Source organism: Moschus berezovskii, chromosome 23, assembly GCF_049115385.1.
Source record: "Moschus berezovskii isolate FMDL1 chromosome 23, NW_MosBer_1.0, whole genome shotgun sequence".
Taxonomy (NCBI): domain Eukaryota; kingdom Metazoa; phylum Chordata; class Mammalia; order Artiodactyla; family Moschidae; genus Moschus; species Moschus berezovskii.
In genome coordinates, this window is record NC_142482.1 from 37162716 (window position 1) to 37189719 (window position 27004).

A 27004-nucleotide genomic window follows, 5' to 3' on the forward strand; every position below is an offset into this window, starting at 1 on the left:
AGATCCCCCAGAGGAGAGCATGACACCTATAATCTTGCCTGCAGTATCCCCATGGACAGAGGAGCCTGGCAGGGGGTCGTAATGAGTCAGATGTGACTGAAGTGACTTAGCCCGCTGCCACTCTGAGTAACTCTCAACTGCTTCTGTGTCCTGAAAGTTCTACAGCACAGGGACCTCCTGTCCCCTCTGCTTCCAAGAATTCAATAATTGTCCATGACAAAGATCAGCCTCCCGAGATTCTCATTAAACAAGAGTATGAGTCTTTGGAAAACTGAGAGTGATCAATATTGTTGGTTATTTAACTGAAGGGGGAAAGCAGGCACAGAGTAGGTTGAGAGATTTCAAGTTTAGAGTGATCTCATCTTAGACCCTGAAGCATCCTGGTGACATTTCCAGACACACTATCGTTTCTAATCACACCCTCAGCCCACCCCTGCTCTCAATTACATATGCAAATTTTAAATTGCTGAGCTTGATGGTGAAGGACAGAGAAGCCTGGCGTGCTGCAGTCCATGGGGTCGCAGAGTCAGACCTGACTGAGCGACTAAACAACAACAGCAATGTAAGTCCTATTTGCCCTCTGATCTGGTTGCCCTGTGACCATAGTTGGAGGCAAGAGAACAAACTGTGACCAACTGAGCAGGTAAGGTGAAGGTCTCCTGTCAAAATTGCAACTGGGTCCCGTTGAGCCTTGACGTGAATCACGATTAACCTGTCAAGTGGTGGTGCTTTCTCTTGTTATTATCTTTGCTTCTATCTCAGTTTGAGTTGTCAGGGCATGACAAGACACCTCTTCCCAGAGAGCTTTGTTAGTTGTTGGCACGGCTCTTACTGTTCAGACTCAGTTATTTTGTTCAAAGTGTTTCCTGCCTTGGGTCTGAAGTCACTGGAGTTATCATATTTAACTTATCAGTGACTCTCAAGGTCAGCGTACCCGAGAACCACCAAATGGTGGTGGTTTAGTCACTAAGTCATGTCTGACTCTTGTGACTCTGTAGATTATAGGCTGCCAGGCTCCTCTCTCCATGGAATTTCTCAGGCAAGACTACTGAAGTGGGTTGTCATTTCCATCTCCAGGGGATCTTCTCAACCCAGGGATCAAATCTGGGTCTCCTGCATTTCAGGTGGATTCTTTACTGACAGAACCACCAGGGAATCATCAAGAGGGCTTGCTAAACATAGATTGCTGGGCCCCGTCCCCAGAGTTTCTGACTCAATAGGTCTGGGGTGGGGCCTAAGAATGTGCATTGTTAGTAAGAGACCAAGTGGGGCTGATGCAGCCCATCTGGGGCACACTTTGAGAACTGCTGACTTGGGTGACTTGACACTGGTGCTGGACTGCTTTATAAGCTTCTTATACTCTCCCCAGTAATTAATTGCCTTTCATAAAGAAAGCCAACACAACACTCACAGAGCAAAATTCTATGAGACTCAGAGATAAATATTGAAACCTGATTTCAGTTAGAAAGACATTTGACTACATGGAACAGAAACTTGACCACAGAACCTTAACCCGGTAGCAGTTTCTTATTTTCTCACATTCTCCAGTAGTCCAGAAGCTGTCCAAAGCTGGTGAGATGATTCCACATGATCAGGGGCTCAGGCTCTTGCTAACTTTCTTCTCTGTCACCCTTGGTAAATGGCTATTGACCTCATAGTCACAAGATGGCTGCAGGAACTCCAGGTATTGCATCTATACTTTAAGCAGGAAGAAGATGAAAGATAAAAAGAATATGCATGTGGGAGATTTTCTGGCAGTCTCTCTATAGACTCTGTTCCCATCTCATTGGCTAGAACTGTGTCTATGGTCACACTTAACTTCAAAGGAGTTTGAGAAATCAAATAGTTTTAGTTCAATACTTGTTGACCTCAATAAAATGAGGAAAAAGGTAATCAGCAGTCTGTTTCAGCATTCACTTGCTTGATTCCCAAAGGATCCCACACTGTGTATTCAGGCCAATTCCACATACTGAGTTAAACCAACTGTGCAAAAGCTGAAGGGCCAAAGGGGGCTATCCCTACATGAGAATTTCTCATTGCAGGTAAACAGGTATGATACGAAAGGGTAAACTGGTTAGATATGAAAGGGTTAGAACTGGTTTCTTTTTACAACACTCTGTGAAGTTTTATTATGCTTATGTATATATTGATTTTCCAAGACAAGGCTAGACATGCTGGGCTTCCCAAGCTATTTGACAGCAGAAGCTTTAAAACAGTTTTCTTGGAGTATCTCCCTGAACTAATTTCCATGGGTCCTTTGCCAGGAAACCATGATCTATACAGTATCAATTGTAGGTTTATTTTTAGAGCCCTCGCTATGCAGAAGAAAGTGAAGAGGAACTAAAAAGCCTCTTGATGAAAGTGAAAGAGGAGAGTGAAAAAGTTGGCTTGAAGCTCAACATTCAGAAAACTAAGATTGTGGCATCTGGTCCCATCACTTCATGGGAAATAGATGGGGAAACAGTGGAAACAGTGTCAGACTTTATTTTTTCAGGCTCCAAAATCACTGCAGATGGTGATTGCAGCAATGAAATTAAAAGACGCTTGCTCCTTGGAAGGAAAGTTATGACCAACCTAGATAGAATATTAAAAAGCAGAGACATTACTTTGCCAACCAAGGTCCATCTAGTCAAGGCTATGGTTTTCCCAGTGTTCATGTATGGATGTGAGAGTTGGACTGTGAAGAAAGCCGAGCGCCGAAGAATTGATGCTTTTGAACTGTGGTGCTGGAGAAGACTCTTGAGAGTCCCTTGGACAGCAAGGAGATCCAACCAGTCCATCCTAAAGGAGATCAGTCCTGGGTGTTCATTGGAAGGACAGATGCTGAGACTGAAACTCCAATACTTTGGTCACCTCATGCGAAGAGTTAACTCATTAGAAAAGACCCTGATGCTGGGAGGGATTGGGGGCAGGAGGAGAAGGGGATGACAGTGGATGAGATGGCTGGATGGCATCACCGACTTGATGGACATGGGTTTGGGTGGACTCCGGGAGTTGGTGGTGGACAGGGAGGCCTGGCGTGCTGTGATTGATGGGGTTACAAAGGGTCGGACACGACTGAGTGACTGAACTGAATTGAACTGATCTGAACTGAACTGATGCAGAAGAAGCAAGTATGCTCTTCTCGAACTAGTAGAATAGTCTTATTTTTTCTCAGGGGTAAGAAATGAAAATAAGAGCAGGTGAGTCAGGAAGTTGGATGTGGTGTTGGTCTGGAAACTATGTGAACTTGACAAGGACTTGTCCTCACTGAAGTTCCCACTCTTTTGTGCAAAATGTGATCTGTAGGCTGTCACAAGGCTGCATCCCAACAAACTAAAAATCCGCAACTTTACAGCTCTTAGAAACATTTGGGAGGGATGTCTAGATAAATCTTTGCTAATGGGAGATGGAGGCTTAAGAAAGAAAAAGGCTTAAGCTAGAAAAGTCTTTTAAAAGTCAAGAATAGTTTTAAGAGAAAAAAATACTTTACTGAGTGTGAAGGATGGCAAATATTTCCCATGACTGCCTAAAAATTGCCAGAAACTTGGTGGCTTAAAAACAACAACAAGGAACTTCCCTTGTGGTCCAGAGGCTAAGACTGTGCTTTCCCAGTGCAGTGGGCCTAGGTTTCATCCCTGGTCAGGGAATTAGAGCCCACATGCCTAGCTCAGCCAAATAAATAAAATATATTAAAAAATAACAACAAAATTATCTTCTAGTCCTGGAGGTCTGACATGGGTCTTACAGGGCTCAGCAAAGTTGTCAGCAAGATTGTGTCCCTTTGGCAACCGACCACGTGCAGAATCGTGGCTGAGATGAGCTACCCCTCGCCCAGGGTTAGGGCGGTGGCCGAGAGGAGCTGTACCACGTCCAGGAGGCGGTGGCTGCTTGGGCACCAGAGGGCCGAGAGGAGCTGATCCACATTCAAAGCAGGAGGGGCGGCCTTGAGGAGATACCCCTCGTCCAAGGTAAGGTACAGCAGCTGCACCTTGCTGGAACAACTGGGAAGAGATACTCCACGACCAAGTGGAATATAAGAATCCAGTGTTCTGGGGAGGAAGGAACAAGATGGCGGAGGGATAAGATGGCAAGACCACTTTCTCCCCCACAAATTCATCAAAAGAACATTTGAACGCGGAGTAAAGTCCACAAAACAACTTCTGAATACTGGCAGAGGACATCAGGCTCCCAGAAAAGCAGCCCATTGTCTTCTAAAGGAGAGAGAAGAAATCCAGCTGCACCCACCAGAACACCGACACATGCTTCCCTAACCAGGGAACCCGGACAAGTCACCCGTCCAACCCCACACACAGCGAAGAAACTACATAATAAAGAGAACTCCACAAACTGCAAGAAGAGGGAAAGGCCACCCCAAGCAAAGCAATATAAACAAGATGAAGAGGCAGAGAAATATCCAGCAAGTAAAGGAACAAGATAATTGCCCACCAACACAAACAAAAGAAGATATAGGGAATTTACTTGATAAAGAATTTCAAATTTTGATGGTGAAAATGATTCAAAATCTTGAAAGCACAATGGAGTTACAGATAAATAACCTGGAGAAAAGGATTGAGAAGATGGAAGAAAGATTTAATAAGGACTTAGAAGAAATAAAAAAGAGTCAATATACAATGAATAATGCAATAGATGAGATCAGAAACACTCTGGAGGGAACAAACAGTAGAATAACAGAGGCAGAAGACAGGATAAGCGAACTAGAAGATAGAATTGTAGAAATAAATGAAACAGAGAGGAAAAAAGAAAAACGAATTAAAAGAAATGAGGACAATATTAGAGACCTCTGGGACAATGTTAAACGCTCCAACATTCGAATCATAGGAGTCCCAGAAGAAGAGGACAAAAAGAAAGACCATGAGAGAATATTTGAGGAGATAATAGTTGAAAACTTCCCTAAAATGGAGAAAGAAATAATCACCCAAGTCCAAGAAACCCAGAGAGTCCCCAACAGGATAAACCCAAGGCGAAATACTCCAAGACACATATTAATCAAATTAACAAAGATCAAACACAAAGAACAAATATTAAAAGCAGCAAGGGAAAAGCAGCAAATAACACATAAGGGGATTCCCATAAGGATAACAGCTGATCTTTCAACAGAAACTCTTCAGGCCAGAAGGGAGTGGCAAGACATACTTAACGTGATGAAAGAAAATACCCTACAGCCCAGATTACTATACCCAGCAAGGATCTCATTCAGATATGAAGGAGAAATCAAAAGCTTTACAGACAAGCAAAAGCTGAGGGAATTCAGCATCACCAAACCAGCTCTCCAACAAATGCTAAAGGATCTTCTATAGATAGGAAACACAGAAAAAGTGTATAAACTTGAACCCAAAGCAATAAAGAAAATGGCTACGGGATCGTACTTATCAATAATTACCTTAAACGTAAATGGGTTGAAATTTTCAAAAAGGCTAGGAAACAATTCTCATAGCCATCAATAGTTCACTGTTGAGTTCATGAATAGTTTTAAAAGTTTGGGACAAACTGTAGTATTTGCTATTTGAAGTACTATTTGTAATTGGCATATTACGATGTAACATTGGTCTTCATTTCCAACTTAAAACGCCTAAAAATGCCTAACAGGTTTTTAGATTTGTGAATTTTAATTGAAATGTATTTTATGATGTTACTAAACCTGCAGAAATATTGAAATATTTCAGAGAACTTATTCACTGTACATTTAATTTATTTTATTTATTAAAGTTATGAACTGTAGGAAGTTTTACTTGTTGGGTCAAATGCTTGTTGCTTCAAATGCTTGTTGCATTTGAAGTGCTAGTTACAAGAAAATCAAATACCTTCAATGTATAAATGCTATTAAGTTTTTAAAGGACTCTGGAGTATAAGTAAGTTTGTTTAAAGAAATTTAGTCTGTTCAACTTGAAAAAAAAATAAATAAAATTGGATTATTTGATTTAAAAAAAAATAAAAAATAAACAGCACAGTCTTTAAAAAAAAAAAAAAAAAAGATTGTGTCCCTTTCTGGAGGCCCTGGAAGAGAATTCACTCCGTGCATTTTCCAGTTTCTAAAGGCTGCCCACATTCCTTGGCTTGTGGCCCCCTTCCTCCATTTTCAAAACCAGCAACACTGCATCTCAGTAACTATGCTCTCTGTCACATCTTCCTCTCTGACCACAACTGGGAGAGGGTCTCCCCTTTTAAAGAACTGTGTGATTATCACATGTGTCTAGGTTGACACTCCAGGATTACTCCCCCTCTCAATGTCCCTAACTTAAACACATCTGCTGAGTCCCCTTTGCCATGTAAGGTAGTGCATTACAAGTTCCAGGGATGAGGGTGTGTGGACATTTTGGGGAGTGGGGAGTGGGGAGTGGGCATTATTCTGCCTACCACATGGATGAAATCTATTGTTTAAAGAAGTGTATGGGTTGAGAAACTAAAGGAGGTCACAAAAAAATTGAAATTAGGCTTAATTTGTGGGGTACCAAGAGGTAGGGAGAGCTGATGTGAAAAAAAAATCCAAGAAAGAAGATAAGTTACAACATTAACAAAAATAGGACAATACTAGTTAACAGTGTTAGAAGCGTTGAGCAGAGGAGAGGCTTAGTGTAGGATTATTTTTCCTCTGTTGTAAATCAGCCTTTCACAAAACAGAACTAAATATCTAGAACTCACACCATTTACAAAGCAAGCCTATAATATTAATAGCATTAAGTTAGTCCTGCAAAGCCTTGTTTGACTTTTAGGAATGGAAAGTCACTGAGGAGGGTCTGAAGTCTTCACAGAGCCCCAGACAGCATTTGAAAGAATTTTTAAGAAACCAGGGAGATGAGGGCAGCCTTGACTGTGTTTAGTGGCTTCAGGCTGCGGCATGGAAAGGCACATGGCATTACTTGCAAGTTGAGAGTGGGCTTATGACTAAGGGTGGCTGACATGTCAGTCCATCAAGGATCAGTAAGATGGGAAGAACTGAGCTCCAATAGAGGGATCCAAGTGCAGGGTGTACAAGGAGGCTAGCTCAGCCTTGGCACTATTGGCATTTGGGACTGTGTGCTGTAGGAAGGTTGGCTGCATACTTGCATTCTACCCATCTGATGCTAGCAGCACCCTTTCCTCAGGTTGTCATAACCAAAAATGTCCCCAGGCATTGCCAACTGTCCCTCAGGGGGGCAACAGTGCCCTAGTGGAGAGCCACTGGCGTGGACTGGGAAAGGGAGAAGAAGTGGTAAGCCAGTAGGTGAAGCCCAAGAGCCTGCATATGTGCAATGACATATTAGTCGCTCAGTCATGTCCCACTCTTTGTGACCCAAGGACTGCAACCCACCAGGCTCCTCTGTCCATGTAATTTTCTAGGCAAGAATACTGGAGTGGATTGCCTTGTCCTCTTCCAGGGGATCTTCCCAACACAAGGGTCAAACCTGCACCCCCTGCATTAGCAGGCAGATTCTCTACCCCTGAGCCACAGGGAAGCCTATAGTGAAATATTACTCAGCCATACAAAAAGAATAAAATAATGCCATTTTTAGCAACATGAATGGACCTAGAGATTATCATACTAACTGAAGTAAGCCAGACAGAGAAAGACAAATATCACAGGACATCACTCACTTGTAGAATCTAATAGAAAGGGTACAAATGAACTTATCTACTAAACGGAAATATATTCACAGATATAGAAAATAAACTTATGGTTACCAGAGGGTAAGTGGGGAGGAATAAATTGGAAGATTGGGATTGACATACACATTACTATATATAAAAGTAGCTGACTACTAAGGACCTACTGTATAACCCAGGGAATTCTACTCAATACCTTGTAAAGGCCTATATGGGAAAATAATCTAAAAAGTGAATATCTATATATGCATAACTGATCCACTTTGCTGTACACCTGAAACTAACACAACATTGGAAATCAACTCTAATAAAAGATTTTCTTAAAAAAGCACATTTAGAGAACTTAGGTTGCCAGTACATTCTGCAAGGGAGCCTTTCCCGGGACCTCTGGCTGGAGCTCGTGGGCTGGTAGGAATCTCCAGGAGCATCCAGCTGGTTTGGATATAGATGCTTACTCCTTGGAAGGAAAGTTATGACCAACCTAGATAGCATATTAAAAAGCAGAGACATTACTTTGCCAACAAAGGTCTGTCTAGTCAAGGCTATGGTTTTTCCAGTGGTCATGTATGGATGTGAGAATTGGACTGTGAAGAAAGCTGATTGCCGAAGAATTGATGCTTTTGAATTGTGGTGCTGGAGAAGACTCTTGAGAGTCCCTTGGACTTCAAGGAGATCCAACCAGTTCATTCTAAAGGAGATCAATCCTGGGTGTTCATTGGAGGGACTGATGCTAAAGCTGAAACTCCAATACTTTGGCTACCTCATGCAATGAGTTGACCTACTGGAAAAGACTCTGATGCTAGGAAAGATTGAGGGCGGGAGGAGAAGGGGACGACAGAGAGTGAGATGGCTGGATGGCATCACCGACTCTGTGGACGTGAGTTTGAGTGAACTCCGGGAGTTGGTGACGGACAGGGAGGCCTGGCATGCTGTGATTCATGGGGTCGCAAAGAGTAGGACACGACTGAGCGACTGAACTGAACTGAACTGAAGTTGGCCTCCAGGTCGGGAGAGCTCAGGATCATTTGTTCAGCACTCTGGCTGTTGTTCATTTGTTATGGAAGCACAGGCTTCAAAAGGCAACTCACCTGAGCAGGTGATAGCCTTGTTTTCAGTATAAACAGCTTAGGAGCTATTATCTTATTTTACTTCATCGAGGCTAAATGCCAGCCCCTTCTGACCCCAGGTTTGTAGAGGAGGGAGAGAAGGACCATGGAGGCTCTAGATGGAAGCAGGGCTGCCTCAAGCTGACACAGATGAGTTTGTCAAGATAAAAAAGAATGCATCCTTGGTGGGTGAATTAGAAAAGAGTGTCCCTCTGGGCTGGTCAGGAGCAGGGCTAGGAGACCAACTGGTATATGATCTGCAGCCCTGGTCCCTCTCAGCAGGGGGCCCAGCCAACAGCTGCCCCGTCATGTGGAGGCCAAGCTCTACCTCCCACTCTGCATCCCATATGTCCCAGGAGACTGACCTTCACACGTGAAAACCTTGGGACTCATGTGCGACACTGGGGAGCCTCCAACTAGGAGAGATCCTCAACTGGATACCAGCAGAATTACAATTTCAAACAACACATGGTCAGAAACCAAGGCAATGATTTTGTAGGAATGAGTGAAAGGTAGGTTAGAAATATTCTAATGAAGGAAAGAGTTAGAAGAGGCTGTATACGAGCCTGTCCATTTATAACTTTAGGACCTAGGTGATGAGGAGGCTGCAGAGGTGAGTGAAAGTGGTGTACTTTTAAAAAATTAATCAATTTGTTTTAATTGAAGACTAATTACAATATTGTGGTCATTTTTGCCATACATTGACATAAATCAGCCACAGGTGTACATGTGTCCCGCATCCCGAACCTCCCTCTCACCTCCCTCCCCATCCCATCCCTCTGGATTGTCCCAGTGCACTGGCTTTATTGCCCTGTTTCATGCATCAAACTTGGACTGGTCATCTATTTCACATATGGTAATATACGTGTTTCAAAGCTATTCTCTGAAATCATCCCACTTCGCCTTCTCCCACGGAGTCCAAAAGTCTGTCCTTCATAGCTATGTTTCTTTTGTTGTCTCATATACAGGGTTGTCATTACCACCTTTCTAAACTCCATATACATGTGCTAATATACTGTATTGGTGTTTTTCTTTCTGACTTACTTCACTCCGTATAATACTTTTATGAGTGAGGGCAGACCACTGAGGGTACTCCTGAATTTCAAGTTCTGATGGTCCGAGTTTAAGAGATGCCATTCCCCAAAGCTACCCATGGTCTGCTGTGGGCATTCTGTGAATTTCCTTCAATGAGCCTGGAAAACCAGAAGTGCTAATCCTCTTCTTGGATGAGTGAGGTATCATTCTGACAAAGGTTTGGAGAAAGACATTCTAAATCAAGAAAACTCTCAGTAAGTGCAGAGGCTTCTGTTATAGATGAAGACTCAGAAGCACAGTCAGGCCAGCTGCCAACACTTGCAGGGCCTGGGGTGAGAGAGGACCAGAGTCCTTATAAGACAAACAGAGGAGACAGCGGGAGGAGACAGGGAGGCCAGACGGGGAGGCTAGAGTGGTGCAACCACAAGCCAAGGAAAGCTGGCAGCCATCGGGAGCTGATTGAGCAAGAAAGAATTCTCCCCTGGAGACTTGAGAGGCAGCACCGCCCTGCCCATACCTGACTCCAGACTTCTGGCCCCAGCACTGGGAGAGAATGCTTTCTATTGTTCCAAGTCACCACATTTGTATTAATTTGTCATGACAGCCCCAGGAAATCAGGGCTCATTACAATAATTACTAATAATGTTAAACATTTATTAGGCCTGATTATGTGCCAGACACTCTGCTGAAGAGACATTATTTTTTTAAACCAGCGTTATCTCATTTAAGCCCATATCTCATATGTGCTTTTATTATCCCCATTTTACCGATGAGGAAAGTGAGGTTCAAACAGCAAAGTAGCTTGCCGAAGCCTGCATGGCTTATAAGCGAGGTTTGGACCCAGTTCTGACTGACTCCTAAGTCCTCCTTTAAGCGTTCAGGGAAGCCTCCTTGCCTGGTTCATCTAGCTATCCTGAAGACAGGCCCCTCATCTGGTGGCTTCTGGTTGTATGTCACATATTCTCCACCCCCACCCCCACCCCGACTCCTTACTTAAAAAGAGGCCCAATTCTTTTAGCGCCCTCTCCCCAAACCCTAACCCTCTCCCGAAGCTCTTTGTCGTCATCTCAAAGTGGGGTGTAAATTACAGCCAACTATTTTGCTAAATCATGGGAACACCTTTTCCTGTTATAAAGAAACATTTCAGGCACACACATAGCTTTTTGTACCTCTTTAACTTCTAGGTCATTGGGGTTTATTCGCAGATGTTGCCAAGATGAATCAGAGATCTGGAGGAACTAGCTATCCTTGGAGAAGGACAGCCGTCAAGATGGTTTCTTGTTAGTTTCTTTTTGCTGATTTTGAATTCATGCGGACTATCTCTATGTCCCAGGAGACATAGTTAGAGAAGTTTATTTTCTTAAGACTTAAAATATATTCTTTGAGCTTGCTATGCTAGAAAGTAAGTGTTTCTTTCCTTTTCTGCTTTTGCCCTATCTTTTGGGAATTAAATAGGGTTTTCCCCTCTATCAGCTGATGACCCCAATAACTGTGTGTGTGTATGAGTGTGTATATGTGAGTGTATGTGAATATATATGTATGTATGTATAAATATGTGTGAGTATGTGTCTTGAATGTGTATGTGTGAGTGTGCATATGTGGTGGTGGTGCTTGGGGAAAGGGGATCTGGATGAAGTGGCTGTTTTTATTTTGCTGTCTTTTATTTTTCTTTCACACAAAGCTACCCCATTTTACAGGTGGAAACATTGAATCTTGGTGAACTGAAAGAGTTTTCTCCCAGATGACTCCTCCAGACAGACTTCATTACAAACGCTGCGCTTATCCTCACAGGAAGCCTTCCGTTTAGTGACAATGAGAGCTGTTGTACAATGAGTCTTGAGGTTAATTTTAAAGCAAGTCGTGTGCCCCTCCTGGTGCTCTGACCCAAATATGAGGCAGAGACTCTAAGCCGTGCACAGGAGAAACTGCAATCGATCAGGAGGCCCCACAGGAGCAGTTTGCTTGATTATGGGAACTCGAGCCTTGGTCTCAACCTCTGCAAGGCTCCTTCCTTTGGGATTCCTGTGGTGTGCAGTTAGGGCCCTGCCTGGGGAACCCAGTCCAGAGCCAGGCCCAGAGCCTGAGCCTGGGTCATTTCTGTACCCAGATACCCAGAGCCATGAAGAAATACTCGCCTAACCTCTTCCGCGCGCACCAACAATATCTTCTTGATGCATTTGAGGGGCTGAGGGTGAAAGCGAAGGACAGAGCTGGGGCTACCCACAATCTTTGAGCCAAGCAGGAGATGAGATGTGTTAGTGCAGATAGAGGGCTCTGGTTTCGTAAAATGAAAGCTTACCCTTGATCCTACCTTTCTGAATCATATATATATATATATATATATATTTTTTTTTTTTTTTTCTGTTTGAGGCTCTTGTACACAATCACCAGCCCCAGGACCTTCCGTCCTCTTTTGTTTCTCTAAACCGAAGCCTGCTTCCAGGAAAGCATCTGATAAATTCACTTGCATCAAGCAGGATGTTTTTGTTCAGTTGCTAAGTCAAGTCTGACTGTGACCCCATGAACTGCAGCACACCAGGCTTCCCTGTCCTTCACTATCTCCTGGAGTTTGCTCAAACTCATGTCCATTGAGTCAGTGATGCCATCCAACCATCTTATCCTCTGTTGCCCCCTTCTCCTCTTGCCCTAATTCCTCCCCAGCATCAGGGTCTATTCCAATGATCTGGTTCTTCACATCAGGTGGCCAATGTATTGGAGTATCAGCTTTAGCAATGAATATTCAGGGTTGATTTCCTTTAGGATTGACTGGTTTGATCTTCTTGCAATCCAAGGGACTCTCAAGAGTCTTCTCCACCGCCACAATTCAAAAACATCAATTCTTCAGCCCTCAGCCATCTTTTATGGTTCAAATCTCACATCCGTACATGACTACTGGAAAAACCATAGCTTTGAATATATGGACCTTTGTTGGCAAAATGGTGTCTCTGCTTTTAAATACACTGTCTAGGTTTGTAACAGCCTTTCTTCCAAGGAACAAGTGTCTTTAAATTTCATGGCTGCAGTCATCATCTCCAGTAATTTTGGAACCTAAGAAAATAACATCTGCCACTGTTTCCACTTTCCCCCCATCGATTTGCCATGAAATGATGGGAGTAGATGCCATAATCTTAGTTTTCCAATGTTGAATTTTAAGCCAGCTTTTTCACTCTCCTCTTTCACCCTCATAAAGAAACTCTTTTAGTTTCTCTTCGCTTTCTGCCATAAGAGTGGTATCATCAGTGTATCTGAGGTTATTGCTATTTCTTCCAGCAATCTTGATTCCAGCTTGTGATTCATCCAGACAGGCATTTTGCATGATTTGCCCTGCATATAAGTTAAGCAAGCAGGGTGTCGATATATAGCTTTTACATACTCATTTCCCAATTTACACTAGTCAGTTGTTCCATGTAAGGTTCTAACTGTTGCTTCTTGACCTGCATACAGGTTTCTCATGAGGCAGGTAAGGTGGTCTGGTATTCCCATCTCTAAGAATTTTCCACAGTTTATTGTGATCTACAAAGTCAAAGGATTTAGTGTAAACAATGAAGCAGAAGTAGATTTTGTTTGAATTCCCTTGCTTTTTCCATGATCCAACTGATGTTGGCCATTTGATCTCTGATTCCTCTGCCTTTTCTAAATCCAACTTGTACATCTGTAAGTTTTTGGTTCATGTATTGTTGAAACCTAGCTTGAAGGATTTTCAGCATTATCTTGTTAGCATGTGAAATGAACACAATTGTATGGTAGTTTGAACATTCTCTGGCATTGATTTTCTTGGGATTGGAATGAAAACTAACCTTTTCCAGTCCTGTGGCCACTGCTGAGTTTTCCAAATTTGCTGTCATAGAGTGCAGCACTTTAACAGTATCATCTTTTAGAATTTGAAATAACTCATTTGGAATTCCATCACCTCTACTAACTTTGTTCATTGTAATGCTTCCTAAGGCCCACTTGACTTCACCCTCCAGGATATTTGGCTCTAGGTGAGTGATCATATCATCATGATTAACCAGATCACTAAGACTTTTTTGTATAGTTCTGTGTATTATTGCCACCCTCAAGCAGAATGAACAGCTGTTTTCTTCTGGAGAACATTTGCATTGGAAAGACTTCAAGCAAAAGTGATGGGTCTCTGTGCAACTTCAGAGAGAAGTTAGGTAAGAGGGAAGGGACCTGCTTGGGGGCAACCAGGGCTTGGGGGAGGAGGGAAGGTAGGCAGGAATGTGGACAGGAAAGCAGGGCAGATGGAGAAAGCATACAGGTCAAGGGAAGATGAGGAAAGAATAAAGGCAGGAAATTTGAGGGTGCTGGTGTCAAGTGGTGGTGGCTTGACCAGTTTGCCAACCTGTGACCCTGAAGCTGAGTGTTGGTTGAGTAGAACTACAAAGCAACTCACTGCTTATTTGTTGAGATGGCCAAGAATCTCTCAGAAGAGATGCTCAGAACCAGGCTGGCTGAGAACTGATACTGCCAGATGGTACAGCAGCCAAAATATTTACTGTGAGGCCCACGCTGTTTGGGAAGAGGCTGAACTTACATTCCTGCCGCAGACCTTGGTGGGTCCTCCCTCCTCTGCCGCTGGCCTCTGTGAGTCACCGGGTGATTCACGGCTTATCTCTGCAGGGATTTATCTCTCTGAACCAGCCTCTCCCCTGTCATTCCAGTGAGAGATGCCCTATGTCGAAAGAAGTCCTGACTGCATTTCTGGGAGAACGGCCCTGTCTTACTTCCCATGTAATGTGAGGAGTTGGGACTCAAAAATAATCTTGTGAGGTGAACAGAAAAGCAAGCATGCTCTTTGTTTATACTGCGAAGGACCATCATGTCCCAGGTTTCCAGGGGCCCAGCAGGAACCTGGACCTTGAACTCGGGTCTTTCTAACACAGTGAAAGTCACTCAGTCGTGTCCAACTCTTTGTGACCCCAGGGACTATACAGTCTGTGAAATTCTCCAGGCTAGTATACTGGAGTGGGTAGCCTTTCCCTTCTCCAGGGGATCTTCCCAACCCAGGAATCGAACCCAGGTCTCCTGCATTGTGGGCAGCTTTTTTACCAGCTAAGCCACAAGGGAAGCTCTTCTAACACAGTTCAGTCAGTTCAGTTCAGTCACGGCCGACTCTCCGTGACCCCATGAATCACAGCATGCCAGGCCTTCCTGTCACCAACTCCCGGAGTTCACTCAAACTCATGTCCACAGAGTCGGTGATGCCATCCAGCCATCTCATTCTCTGTCGTCCCCTTCTCCTCCCGCCCCGAACCTTTCCTAGCATCAGAGTCTTTTCCAGTGAGTCAACTCGTCGCATGAGGTGGCCAAAGTATTGGAGTTTCAGCTTTAGCATCAGTCCTTTCAATTATGACCAACCTTGATAGTATATTAAAAAGCAGAGACATTACTTTGCCAACAAAGGTCCGTCTAGTCAAGGCTATGGTTTTTCCCGTGGTCATGTATGGATGTGAGAGTTGCACTGTGAAGAAAGCTGATCGCTGAAGAATTGATGCTTTTGAACTGTGGTATTGGAGAAGACTCTTGAGAGTCCCTTGGACTGCAAGGAGATCCATCCAGTCCATTCTAAAGGAGATCAATCCTGGGTGTTCATTGAAAGGACTGATGCTAGGGACTGTCAATTCACCTGGAAATTATCTATTGACTCATGCAAGATCACATAGTTTCTTACTGCCTCTAAAATCAAAATGTTGTTTTTCTAAAACATCAAAAGAAGTATCCTCAAGGGGAAAGAGGATTTCTCCCCTTCCCCTCCCCCTGCCCGTTTTTTGTTGTAAAGCACTCATTTTAGTTAGATAAGTCGAATCTCTGGGTGATAGACTGATTCTGTCAAAAAAAAAAATTAATGACTTTCTCATTTTACAAATAATGTTTATTGCAGAAGCTCTGGAAATTTTAGAAAAACACCAAGGGGAAGATAAAAATCACCTGTAATTTCCCATTCAGGTGTAATTGTTATATAGTTGTAATAACAGTGATAATAGTATAATTGCTGTTGACATTTTTATATCCTTCCTGTCTTTTTTCAGGCACCTAGAACCATCTTTTAAGAAACTGAAGAAAATGTGGTATAAACTGATTAATAATTTGCTTTTTCATTTATCATTTCCATGACCATTTTCCTCATGATTCACTTTTTTTCAAAGCACGTTTGATCTACTGCATACTATCTTATTATGAACGATGTATCTAATTCACTTAACCCATTGGAGGGACTTTTAGGTTGTTACTTTTTCAAAACTTCCACAATGGACATCCTTGATCGTATAAAAATTTAGTGATGTTTTCATCCAGTGATTTGTCTGAGTGTTGGTTTGCAAGAAATTTAAAATGGGGGCAGATAGAGAGACGGGTATTAGGGATTAGCTTGATTTTTGTCGGTTGGAGAGGGAGAGAAGTAAGGCCACTGGTTTCAAGTGTCTCCTCTGTAAAAGTTCCTTCCTTCTGATATGCTCTCAATTCTGCTCCTCTAACGTGGCCTTCACACTATTCATCATGTCAGCTTCCTCTGTAGCTGCCACTGCTGTCAGCTGTAATCCTCTGCTCCCCCTGGTCCCTGCCTTGTGGGGATGACTCTCATCACAGCCCTCCTGGTCTTGCCAGCTGTTGATGAATGTTTTCACTGTGTCTCAACTCAGTGCTTGAAAAGTTATTTCTAAGAGCAGCACGTCCTTGAGGAATCTCTGTCACGGTATCTGAAGTCAGGTGCATAGAACTCTTTGGCAAATCACTGTATGGTTAGTTTTCCTGTGGGTGCAGCCCACTGCCCTGCTAGAGCCACTCTGGCAAGTGGCAGGAAGCCCAGGGGTAATTAACAATGGGTGACCTCGGGGTTTCCTCGCATTCCCTCACTGGACCAGGCTAACATCTTCTTCTCATCAGACACTATTAGTTGGTGAGTTCTAATAACAAGGAGAACAACTGGGTTGATCATTATTTCCAAGTTATAATTCAAGAAATGAATTATATGACCTCTCAGATGAAGAGAGGTCATAAAATCAAATAAGGCCTAACTGAAGAATTGATGCTTTTGAACTGTGGTGCTGGAGAAGACTCTTGAGAGTCCGTTGGACTGGAAGGAGATGCAACCAGTCCATTCTAAAGGAGATCAATCCTGGGTGTTCACTGAAAGGACTGATGCTAAAGTTGAAACTCCAATACTTTGGCCACCTCATGTGACGAGTTGACTCACTGGAAAAGACTCTGATGCTGGGAGGGATTGGGGGCGGGAGGAGAAGGGGATGACAGAGAATGAGATGGCTGGATGGCATCACCGACTCGATGGACATGAGTTTGAGTGAACTCCGGGAGTCGGTGATGGACAGGGAGGCCTGGCGTGCTGTGATTCATGGGGTCGCAAAGAGTCGGACACGACTGAGTGACTGAGCTGAACTGAACTGAGCACCTTTAAAAAAAAAAAAAAGAATCTCTTGGGTTGCAGGCTTCTAAAAATAGTTTCCAGGGCCGTCCTTCACCTTCACAATTATTTTTGTCTTCACTTCTAAATCCAAACAGCACAGAGCAGCAGAATTTATACATTAAGTTCATAAGAGAACAGACAGCTCATTTATTCTTAACAGTGGTGGGATTTGACTGTTTACCATATGTTTGATTCCGAAATACATTTGGGCCCACTTTGCTGAGATGACATAGATAATCTTATTGATAACCACAATGCCTTTTTTTCCCCTGAATTTTATTTTTTTTGCATTTGTTTAGCTCAGGGATCTCCCCCTTTATTTACTTTAAAAATTTATTTTTAAATTGAAGGATAATTGCTTTACAGAATTTTGTAGTTTTCTGTCAAATATCAACAAGAATCAGCCAAGTGTTCTTGCCTGGAGAATCCCAGGGACAGGGGAGCCTGGTGGGCTGCCGTCTATGGGGTCGCACAGAGTCGGACACGACTGAAGTGACTTAGCAGCAGCAGCAGCAGCAGCAGCACACCCATATCCCCTCCCTCCCGGACCTCCCTCTTGTCTCCCTCCCCATTCCACCCATCTAGGTTGTTACAGAGCCCCGTTTGAGTTCCCTGAGTCATACAGCAATTCCCACTGGCTATCCATTTTACACATGGTATTGTAAGTTTCCATGGTGCTCTCTCCATACATCTCATCCTCTCCCTCCTCCTCTCCCCCCACCTTGTCCATAGGTTGGTTCTCTATGTCTGTTTCTCCGCTGCTCCCCTGCAAATAAATTCATCAGCGCCATCTTTCTAGATTCCACACATATGTTGCTGCTGCTAAGTCACTTCAGTCGTGTCCGACTCCGTGTGACCCCACAGACGGAAGCCCACCAGGCTCCCCCGTCCCTGGGATTCTCCAGGCAAGAACACTGGAGTGGGTTGCCATTTCCTTCTCCAATGTGTGAAAGTGAAAAGTGAAGTCGCTCAGTCGTGTCAGACCCTTAGTGACCCCACGGACTGCAGCCTACCAGGCTCCTCCATCCATGGGATTTTCCAGGCAAGAGTACTGGAGTGGCTTGCCAGTACCTTCTCCGCCACACATATGTTAGTGCCTTCTTAAAATTTTTTATTGAAATACAGTTGATTTACAATGTCGTGTTAGTTTCGGGTATCTAGCATAGTGGTTCAGTTACACATATACATAAATATAGACATTCTTCTTTTACACTCTCTTCCAGGACGGTGTCCTTGTGAAGGTCGAGATTACCGCAGCCCGCCACCCCACTCAAAGACGGTGTGAGCGACCTCCATGCGAATCACCTCCTGTCCATTCATTCACAAAGTCGTTTATTCAAACATCTGAGACTCTCCTACGTGCCAGGCAAGAGAAAAAGCCCTCAGTCTTCTAGGTGGGAGACAAATAAATACATAACAATGAAACTCTTACAAGGGAAAATAAAGCCAAGTTAAGAGATAGGCATGTGTGAGGAGGGTCTGGGTCAGGTATTTTAGATCTGCTACTTAGGGAAGGGGACTTCCCTGGTGGCTTAGTGGTAAAGAATCTGTCTGCTAATGCAGGAGACCTGGGTTTGATCCCTGGGTTGGAAAGATTTTCTGGAGAAGAGATGGCTACCTGCTCCAGTATTCTTGCCTGGGAAATCTCATGGACAGACAAGTCTGGTGGGCTACTGTCCATGGGGCCAAAAAGAGTTGGACGTGACTGAGCAGCTAAACAAATACTACTCAGAGAAGGCCTCCAAATTTAGGGAAGTGGCATTTAAGGTGGCAAGATCAAGTCACGGAAATAGCTTATCTGGGGATGAAGAAGCAAGGACGAGGCCTCAAGATGGTAAGGGCTCTGAGAGGGAACCAGTGAAGAGGAGTGTGGCTGAAGCCCTGAGCAAGAGTGTGGTGGGAGGTCTAAGGGAGTTTGGCAGGTCATGAAGATCCTACAGGCCATGGGAAAGATCTAGGTTTTTATTGTTGGTGAGCAATTATTTGGAGGTGGCCCTGAGGCAGGGGAAAGCTGGTGACCCTGAAGGGACCTTGGTCAGCTCTACCATGCCGTATTCCAAATGCCATTCACTGCAGACTCTGCAGTCCCTGAACCCAGTGGTGACCACCTTGAATCCTAACAAGCTGGGAGCATTTAGTGACTTTTTTTTTTAAATTGACCTATATAGTTGATTTATAATGTTGTTACTTTCCAGTGTACTGCAAAGTGATCCATCCAGTTAAACATATACGTGTATCTGTTCTTTTCCATTATAGGTTATTACAAGTTATTGAATATAGTTTCCTGTGCTATACAGAAAGTCCTTCTTATCTGTTTTATAGATGGTAATGTGTGTCTGCTAATCCCAACCTCCTAATTTACCCTACCCCACCTCTTTTCCTTCCTGATAAACAAGTATTTCTCACAGTTCTGGAAGCTGGAAGTCTGAGTTCAGGTGCCAGCATGGTTGGGTTCTGGTGAGACCCTCTTTGGGACTGCAGACTGCCAACTTATCCTAGCATCCCCATATGATGGAAAGCACAGAAGCAAGCTCTCCTGTGACTCTTAGAAGGGCACTAATCCCATAAATGGGGATTCCACTCTCAGGACCTCATCTTAATTGCCTCCCAAAGCCCATCTCCTAAAACCATCACATGGGGTAGGGGGAATAGGGTTTCAACATATGCATTTTTTGGGGGTCACATAATCAGTCCATGACACATGATGTAATGTAAATTCAGATCTAATTGGCTTGAAAGCCTGTTTTTCTTACTGTACATCATGTTGTCTAGTCCTTTCTGATTCCTCCGTTCATTCATCAAAACATTGATTGAACGTTTGTTGTGTCTGATGCTATGCTAGGCACACACTAGGGATTAGACACAAGCAAGAGACAATTCCTGCCCTCAAGTGTCTTACAATCAGAATCCATACTGCGTCTCCCAGAAAGGACTGAGATTATAACATAGCCTCTACCACTCATATATGCACCCACACTCCCACACACCATTTGAGATTTTCTGAAATGGAATTTGTTTTATTCTTCTCATTAAAGGATGCTGGCAGCTGCCAGGCAGCATGAGCCACTGCCAGGCATGAAAACCACCCACTGCCCCATTTGTCCTCAGATGACATTGGTACTACCATCCAGTTGGATATCGTTTAAATTTGGATCCTTGTCACTTAAAAAAGTTTTCAAAGAGCTCACCGTATGGTGCAAGCCTGAAATGATAAGGTATCAGTGTGGAAGCCTGCCAATCACGTGGAGAGCAGCAGGAACTCTGGGTGATCAAGGAAGTGTCAGAGCCCAGCATGGGGCTCACTCACCCTCTGCTGAGGGCCACCATTCAGATGGAGGACAGACAGCTCTATCAAGACCTTCCAGATGGCTTCTGAGAGAATGCAGGAAACTTCCAGTGATATCTTATTCAGCTCAGGAAAATAAGAACCACCAATTTAAACACACAGGCAATCACCCCAATATCCTTCCATATGCCACAACACCATCTCAAGTATCATAGCACCCGAGATATTCTCAGCATCAGTACCCTGCTTGTGTCCTTCAGAACAGTCATGATAATTTGTAATTATTTGGTTTGCTTGTTTTTGTCTTTCCTCCAAAATAAGGTTATCTTTTCATTGCTGTTGCCCCAGCAACTGGCAAAATGCCCGGAGCAGAGCTGGATCTTCATTAAGAATGGGGGGAAGGGCATATTTCTGAGATGGCATTTATTTATTACCAGTGAGCAAAGTGATTTGGAATGGTCTTCAGTGTCTGAGAAACTGACTCAAAAGTTTTACAGTAATGCTGATGAAATAAGTGCTGTATTGATATCTAAGTAAATATATGATATTGTCAGTTCTTTAAAAAATAGTAATAATGCAAAATGTGATTTATTTTTCTGACAAAAATTTTTATTAAAATGTATAGGTATGATTTCTTTTAGGACTTGGCAGTTTTCTTTACTCAATGGCATCACAGAAGGAAGAAATACACATAATAAGCATAAATCAGATAGTTTAATATTTGGGGATCTTTGTGCAATTCTCACAGAATCTCTAATCCATTAACTGAAACCTCTCACTAGACAATGTGTATGTTCCAAATAATTTAAAGTCACACCAATGTAGCGTGGAGCTAAATGATCACCCTGGTGGAAGGGAAGCAGCCAGCATGGGTGTAACGCAGCTGTAATGCTGTGCTTTAGGAGCTGGTCTGAGGGGCTGCCTTCCGGGCAGCTCCCTGCAGGGTGAGTGCATCAGCTTGGAACAGGTGGTCCATTAGAGCTCTGATGTCATGCTTACCTGGCCAGGTCACAGATGCTCTCTGGGTCTGAGCTTCCTCATGTGTAAAATGGGGGTGATTGACGCCACTACCTGACGTGAGGAGGAAAGCATTGTGAGTCTCATGCTCAGTGGACACAAGTACAGGATGCAAGTTTCAGTTGGTTAGTGCTGCTGGGACACCACCGCAGACCAGGAGGGTTAGGACAGTGAACATTTATTGCTGGCAGTTCTGTAGGTTGGAAAGGCTGAGACCAAGGTGCAGATTTGGTTATCTTCTCCCTATAACCTCACCTGGCAGAAGGAATGCTCAAGCTCTCTGGGGCCTCTTTCCTTTATAAAAGGCGCTCATCCCAACCACAAGGGGTCCACCTTCATGACCTCATCCCCTCCCAATCCCACCGCCTTAGGTTTCAACACATGAACCTTACAGGGACACAGACATGCAGACATGCAGGTTCCCCACCTGACTCCCTTCTAGAACACCTGAACCAAGCTGTGTGCCTTCAGCGATCTGAAGCATCAGGGCTCCTCAGCTCACACGGGAAGAGAAACTGCTGCATCTACAACTGTACTCCCTTTCTGGTGCTTTTATTCCATTGGTGTGTCTTTTTCTTTTTAATCTGAACTTTGTACTTTCCTCTTCTTCTGCCTCTGCATCTTCAGAAACCTCATCACTGATCCCACTGCAGCTCTTGGGACACAAGACACATGCACGTCGATCTTGGGTCAGTGTGGACACTTGGCAGGTACTTGAATCCTTGACCTCCTTTCATAAAGGGCCACATTTAAACCACCACCCATCTATTCTTTTCTGTACTGAGATATATTTAAAACATACTGTTAAGTTCTTTCTCAAATATATTCTCCAAACATCAGGCCCATGACCTAAGTTTTCAGACTCTAAAGCCCTGTCTTTGGTTTGGAGGAATTTTTCAGGAGGTCCGAGTCCTCTTTGACTCTGCTCCCTCTTATGAGTCCCTTCAGGTTTTATTTATTTTTTTTTTTTAACATTTATTTATTTGGCTGTACTGGGTCTTAGTTGTGGATCTGTTTGTTTTTTGTTTTTTTTTTTAAGTTGTGGCATGTATCTAGCTCTCTGACCAGGGATTGAACCTGGGCCCCCTGCATTGAGAGCAGTCTTAGCCACTGGACCACCGGGGAAGTCCCATGACTCCCTTCATTTTATGACATGAGTGCCAATTCTTGTTGTAATCACCCTCCTGTTCCTCCTTAGCCCTGCTCGAAAGGGAGAAGAGGAGGCGGGCATTTGGGCAGAAGGCCTGGCTACTGATGGTTCTTTTAAGGCTAATTACTAGGAAGGAAGGAAGGTGTAATTCCACAGAAAGAGCCCTGGGAACTCTGAGTAACATTCTGCACATTTATCAATGGGAACACCCAAATTACACTCTCCTCCCACTTTACCTCTTATTTTAAAAATAAGCTGTTTCTCCCACACATCCAATAGTTCTGTGAAATGCGTTGTGTCTCTCCGTACTTGTTTCCTGAACTTGGAATGCTGTCTCCCTAGCAACTTTCAGCCACCAGCTACTGAAATCCAGGTCATCTCTGAAGACGCAGATTGAACGAGCTCTTCTTAGTTGCCTTGCTAGAAGGATTCTCTCTCCCGGGACTCTTACAGTTCCTGTCAGCGTCATGCTCCCACCACAAACCATCCTGTGCGGGAGTCATCTGTGTGTATGTTTGATCCCAGTCTAGAAACGGCTCCTCTGGGGACTGGCATTTCTCACACATCCCTGTTTGCCCAATACCCCTCAGTCCTTTGCGCTAGGTGCTCTCCCAGTGAACCAGATGGTCAACACAAAACACACACACGGGAGACACAGGGGATGGTGAGCACTGGGCAGAAGAGTTTGGGTGATCTGAGAAAGCGGATGCCCACTGACCACCAGGACTGGCTCTCTGTCACCACTACATCACCAGTCATGGGGTCCCACTCCGCCTGCTCTTACAACTTCCGTCCCGGAGCCCAAGACGTCTTCATAGGCTGGGTGTAACGTCCCACATAAACTATGGCCAAATTCAGCCTGGGAACTTTCTCGCTTTGGATAAGTGCCATAACTATGTTGGGAAAGAGAGAAAATGAAGCTCATAAAAATGTCAAGGACGACACAGATGAGTTTTAAATCCACGCCTGGAATGAGAATTAGTGAGAGCAGAGAGCAAACTAGGGCAAACACTATTCTGTTGCCATCTCCATTGAGGGCACTTTTCTCCAAATTGATGCTGAAGAGGAGGAGAAGCTATTAGTGTTTGAAGTCCTGGACTGATATGGGAAGAGTGTGAGACATCTGTTTAAAATCAGTTCACATGAAATATACCACGTCTGTGGATGGATCACAGAACCACCAGCAGGGCTCTGCAGGAATGATCCAACAGACCAGAGACTGATGAACCTGCCATTTTCCTAAGAGGGAATAAAGCAGATTCCAGAAATTCCAAAATAGTAGTATAATGTAAACCTTGAACAAAATTTGGAATAACACAGTCATACTCCCAACAATTGCTGGTTTCTTTTCAACTTTTATACATTAAAAAAATTGTTTTTATTTGGCTGCATCAGACCTTCATTGTGGGCATGCAGACCTCTTGGAATCTTCCTACACCAGGGATTGAACCCATATCCCCTGCATTGTAAGGCGGATTCTTTACCACTGAGTCACCAGGGAAGTCCACTTTTCAACTCTTTTGATTCAACAAAGTATCCTACCCAAGAACTTCCTCTCCTTTGTGATAGGATTGTTAGAGCAACTAGTCAAGGAACTAACAGTAAAACCACAGCTGATTTTTAGAGACCAGTGGTATGGACTGAAGGTAATAGATAACACGCTTTGCTGGATGTGTTCATGCTTTGCTGGATGTGGCTCCAAGAGCTTTGTATACTTTGTTCATCTATTTAACCCTCGTAATGAGTTGTAAGGTTAGGTACTGACATTACCCCAACTGGGTAGATGGGAACACTGAGGCCAAGTTAAAGCAATTTGCCTAAAGGTCATACAGATAGGATTCCAACCAGGCAGTGTGGCCTCCAAGCTGTGCTTCCACGTTAGGCTACACTGCCTTTCCTGTAAATGGCAAGGCTGCTAAGAAGGGGAAGTGGGAATCCTCCCTTTTCCATACGGGTGCGTGAACTTGCCCTTCCACTTCCATACGGACAAGAGAAAAGGGTGGAAACCATCTGGCCTGCTCTGCCCTCTGATCCACTCACTTCTCTAAAAGGAAGAGGGCGACTTTCTGGTTGCCAAAGTTGGAGATACTATTAAGCATCGTAGGCATCAGGGCACAACCTGACACAGAAGGGGAGCTTGCAGCTAAAGTTGGGTAAATTCCAGGGCTAATATTCAAAATATCTTAATCATCACCACACCAACAGATGAGGTCAGCCGCAACCACCAGTGAGCTGCAGCTGACCGTGGTATGGCAACAAGGTATTCGGAGAGCCCTATTGCAGTCTTCGTGTCACCAGCCAGCCTCCTCAGTGACAGATAACTATACTGATTTCCATCAGTCTGGTTTTGATGTCTTTTCAATTTGTTCTGGACTCAGAGGGGAAGGACAAGGATGTAAGTAATCATTACCACCAAACCCCAACAGTCCTCTGCACTTTTCAAATGATATTCCCAATACTAAATTCAGTTTCTGATGACATTTTGAAGGTGATACTGACAAACCAGAACACACTCAAAGACAGGGTCAGGCCTGCACTAGTAACCATGTGGTATGAAGTGGAGGAAGGGACAATAGGATGTTCATTTCCTCACTTCTCTCGAGAGTCCCTTGGACTGCAAGGAGATCCAACCAGTCCATTCTAAAGAAGATCAATCCTGGGTGTTCACTGGAAGGACTGATGCTAAAGCTGAAGCTCCAACACTTTGGCCACCTCATGCGAAGAGTTGACTCACTGGAAAAGACTCTGATGCTGGGAGGGATTGGGGGTGGGAGGAGAAGGGGATGACAGAGAATGAGATGGCTGGATGGCATCACCGACTCGATGGACATGAGTTTGAGTGAACTCCGGGAGTTGGTGATGGACAGGGAGGCCTGGCGTGCTGTGATTCATGGGGTCGCAAAGAGTCGGTCACAACTGAGCGACTGAACTGAATTGTGGGTATGGATGGACCCAGTAAGTCAGACTGGGGAAGGCGTGGGGGGTCGGGGGGCTGCGGTGTGGGGCAGGACCTGGGACGCGAAATAGTCTTTGAAAGAAACCCACAGAGGTGGGCCCTTATTACTCTAAACTGGGGGTCACAGAACTACAGCCACAGGTCTTCTGTTTTGCAAATAACGTTCTATCGGAACATAGCTAGGGCCCACCATTTACATATTATCTGTGTAATTACCTGTGTAATAGGCTGCTTTTGAGGTCTACCAAAGGTGGTTGAGCAGTGTGATCTGCAAAGTCTAAGACAGGTAGTAGCTGGCTCTTTCCAGAAAAAATGTGCAGAACTCTGGTCTAGACCTAGGAAAGTAATTCTAACAGCTTGGGGTAAGGAAGGGGGAGGGGAGGGGAGGGAAGAAAAAGGAGTGGGCTCAGAGCTGGGGTCTTTAGCATGGAAACCATGGAAGGCTTAGAGGAAGGAACTGGGATGCAGCCACCACCATGCCTAACGATGTGGGAATCCCTCCTAATGTGCGCTGAGCCGCAGTACAACCTTCCAAACTGAATCATTTTTTTGGGTGACTTCCTAAATGGTGAAGAAAGCAGACTTTTCTCCAGTCTTTCAGAATTAGCAGCATTTTATCAAGACTGCCGGGAGAAATATCAATAACCTCAGATATGCAGATGACACCACCCTTATGGCAGAAAGTGAAGAGGAACTCAAAAGCCTCTTGTTGAAAGTGAAAGAGGAGAGTGAAAAAGTTGGCTTAAAGCTCAACATTCAGAAAACTAAGATCATGGCATCTGGTCCCATCACTTCATGGAAAATAGACGGGGAAACAGTGGAAACAGTGTCAGACTTTATTTTTTTGGGCTCCAAAATCACTGCAGATGGTGACTGTAGCCATGAAATTAAAAGACGCTTACTCCTTGGAAGGAAAGTTATGACCAACCTAGGTAGCATATTAAAAAGCAGAGATATTACTTTGCCAACAAAGGTCCATCTAGTCAAGGCTATGGTTTTTCCAGTGGTCATGTATGGACGTGAGAGTTGGACTGTGAAGAAAGCTGAGCGCCAAAGAATTGATGCTTTTGAACTGTGGTGTTGGAGAAGACTCTTGAGAGTCCCTTGGACTGCAAGGAGGTCCGACCAGTCCATCCTAAAGGAGATCAGTCCTGGGTGTTCATCGGAAGGACTAATGCTAAAGCTGAAGCTTCAATACTTTGGCCACCTCATGCAAAGAGTTGACTCACTGGAAAAGACCGTGATGCTGGGAGGGATTGGGGGCAGGAGGAGAAGGGGACGACAGAGGATGAGATGGCTGGATGGCATCACTGACTCGATGGACATGAGTTTGAATGAACTCCAGGAGTTGGTGATGGCCAGGGAGGTCTGGCGTGCTGTGATTCATGGGGTTGCAGAGTCGGACACGGCTGAGCGACTGAACTGAAGTGAACAATGTAAAACCAAG

The 27004-nt window shown here is 44.2% G+C and overlaps 1 long non-coding RNA gene across 1 annotated transcript; it reads left to right on the top strand.

The window, feature by feature from the left end:
- The first annotated feature begins 478 nt into the window (after positions 1–478).
- LOC148774136 (uncharacterized) lies at positions 479–23041 on the top strand. Its single transcript, XR_016036084.1, has 3 exons — positions 479–562; positions 18372–18542; positions 22944–23041. It is a non-coding gene; the product is annotated as an uncharacterized LOC148774136 (long non-coding RNA).
- The last annotated feature ends 3963 nt before the right edge of the window (positions 23042–27004 follow it).